Here is a 3,563-nt window from a genome sequence, read left to right on the forward strand (position 1 = left end):
TTAAGAAAGGGAGTTTATTAGGAAACCTTGTATTTACTCAAGTATACAGCACATCCCAGCTGGCCAGCAGGGCAAGTTAAACTCTCTGACTTTCTCTCTTTCTCTCTCTCTCTCTCTCTCTCTCTCTCTCTCTCTCTCTCTCTCTCTCTCTCAGACAGGGTTTATCTTAAAAACCTCTCTCTGAGACACGGTTTATCTTTAAAACAGTCCTGGCTGTTCTGGAACGTGCTTTGTAGACCAGGCTGGCCTTGAACTCACAGAGATGCTCCTGCCTCCTCCTCCAGTGTCCTCGGCATAAAGTCCCGTGCCACCACGCCAGGCTCTATAGGATCATTTAAACAAGGGGTGGGAGTCCATGCTAGTGTCCTATAGAGAAGGGACTATGTTCCCATCCTGTAGAAGTACATCTTTATTCTGAGCCATAGCTTTTCATAAGTGGCTTCCTCTCTGAGTTTGGGTTTCCACAGTGCCTCTTCTGAGCTGACTTGCTGTGCCTGCAGAAGTATTAGCGTCTAAATGCTGTTGGCAGTTTACCATTTGGGATTCAACCCTCAGTCTGGACCTTGTTATGTAGGCATTTTTTTTTTCCAGAACATTACAGCTAAGCTGTGAAAGTGCTTTGACTTAAAGGGGAAACACAGTAGAAGCTGGCTAATCTAACAACTTAATAACACTTGCCGCCCCTTCACAGCGAGGATTTCATTGGAAGACTCAAAATGAGGCTTTCTGAATGTACAGGGGCACATCCCACCAGTGACTGGGTCTTCCCAGATTCCCAGATGATCTGTAGCTTGCTTTTTAAAGCAGATGTCACAGGATTGCTTCACAAGTGATCACTTCAATAGTGTGCTGTCCGTTGGATGCAGTCACCAAGGTTAGTCCCAGTCTGCCCAAGAACTGAGGTCTTCTGCCCTAAACTCTGTGTTCTGTCCTTTCTTGGGCATCTGTCTTTCTTGGGCATTTCTTCAGGATTCTGGGGACTATTTTTAGAGGAACATTCTCCACACACTTGAGATATGTGGATTTCTTAAATTCATGCTTGAGTACTTGATTTCCTTATGACTTTATTCATGAAAGAACAGATCTAATTCTAGTTATTCAGCTGGGCAGGTTAAATATTGTGAACACTTGAATATTCCCCATGGAGGTAAAAAGAGCTTTTAATACTCATATTGAGGTTTCTTCTAACGATGTTGAAGTGATTTCCAGGGCAGGTACGAGTTGAACCTCATTTTTAATTGACTATTTCCCTCTTCAAGTAGACAGACACTTGTCTATGTTTTAAAAAGGAAATGAAAAATGGCCAATTGTTAATTTGGGAAATAGAAGTGATTACCCTTAAAATTTTACTAACGCTGATTAGAAATTTTTTAGAGAAGGAAGATTTCATTTGACTTGTGATGGCAGAGGGCTCAGTCCTTCATGGTGATCATGATATTCCAGTTAGGATCTGTCTTTCTTGCTCTCTCTTCCTGCCCCAACCCACTGTGTGTGTAATCATCTTCTGTACGATGAAACCTTTACAGGTCTTAGAAGGCAACTCTCAATAACAAAATTGAGTAGAAATATAGAGGAGAAAGTTGACAGCTTGCATTACAGTTTCCATGAAAATGCCTACAGTCTACCAGCGAAGTGCTTTCTCGTTGGGTATTGTGCCTTTTCTCTGAACACAGCATAAATCCTCAGTGAAACAGACAAAATACTTTTAATCTAAAAACACATTAGTGGGGGACAAGTGCTATAACTCAGCCAGTATCATACACACACATTATATGCAGCATGACAGAAACCAGGCTTGTAATCCTAGCATTTGGGGAGTAGAGGCAAGAGGATCAGAAGTTCAAGGTCATCTTTACTAATGGAACAAGTTCAAAGGCAGCTTGGGTGACACGAGTCCTTGTTTCTCATATACATGTGGGGCTGGGAATATAGCCCAGTATTGGAGAGCTTGCTGAGTATGTATGAGGTCCTAAATTCAATCTCCAGTAAAACACACACACACACAAATGCATCATATATGTGTGTATATGTGTATGTATATATATATGCATATGTATATATACATACATACATACATATACACAAATATATACATATATAAACACATACACAAATACATATATACACACATATACATACATACATACACACACACAAATAGATCATATATACATGCACACATACAGACAGACACATATACACAAATACACGCATACACACACACACACACACACACAAGCGATTTGGCTTTGTGCTATGATCCAGTGTCAGGCCAGCTTCCTAGTGGTGAGCCTCTCCTTTGTTAGTTGAGAATGAGTCTAGGGCAGGCACTTGTGAAGGGCCTTATGGAGATCTTAGAGTTGCTTCTTATGACATCCCAGCAATGCCTACTTGAAATGTGTTGTCTCCCCAGCATTCCTTCTTCACAAAAACAGACATTGTATTTCAAAAGGAAGTTAGATGAAAGGTTGACTGATTGCTGTTTTTGAAACTTGTTTCCTCAGAATAGCCAGAGTGATTGCTATCTGTCCTCTCATTACCCCAGGTAAGTCTGTAGATGGCATTCGCCACAGATGGAAAGAGTCTTGGATTTGCTTCGACTCATGTTGTCCCAAGTCCTGTCAACTTAATTTCACTCTTACAGATTCATGTAGGTCAGTTCATCAGAGCTGCAGCTTTTCTTCAAGGAAAGGGTAGTCTTTTCAATATGCAAATGGAATGGTGTATTCCTCTTACTGTAAAGTGAGAACCATTGACTACAGCAGGGGAGGCTACCCAGCATTCCAGATGCTTCTTGAATGACTTCTTTACACCCTACCACGCCCCCCTCCATGGGAAAGGATTTCTTCCCCAAACCAACAGAAGGATTTCTTCCCCAAACCAACAGACCGACATGTAGGGTTTGAATCTTAATTACCCACTTTGCGTTGGTTGGCTATGATCTCACCCAGTGAATACTTGGGAGTTTGAGGGAAAAAAAAATCTGTTGTAAATCTAAAAATTAAAAATTCATGTGAGATCATGTCTCTGTCAGGCTGGAAACATCACAGTGACTTTCAGTAGCATTCAGAAGTGCAGTCTTCACAGTCTGGGGAGGATGAGGTTCTTCCCCAGTTAGGCCCTGCTGTGGTATACTTGTCCACCCTTGCTAGTCTCTGTCCCCTGGTTCTCATCGCCCCCTGCAGGGAACACGCTTTCCCCAACTAACTCACCCCAAGCCATGACCATTCTCTTTTCTGGGATTCTGCTCATGCTATCGTTCCTCAAAGAGGTCCTCCTTGATCCCCATTAGAAGCTGAACTGTATCTTTCACGATGCTTATATTGAGGTCTTAAACCCTGTACCTTAGATTGTGACTATATTTGGAGATAGGTTATTTAGAGAGGGTTTTCACTAAAATCCACTGGAATGGGAACAAGCATACTCACACACACACACACACACACACACACACACCCCACAGACACATCACACACACTTACATACACATGCACACACACAGATACACACACATACACACAGATATATCACACACTCACACACGCACATACACACAGATATAT

This window comes from Grammomys surdaster, unplaced genomic scaffold (genome assembly GCF_004785775.1).
Source record: "Grammomys surdaster isolate TR1022 unplaced genomic scaffold, NIH_TR_1.0 279, whole genome shotgun sequence".
Lineage (NCBI taxonomy): Eukaryota > Metazoa > Chordata > Mammalia > Rodentia > Muridae > Grammomys > Grammomys surdaster.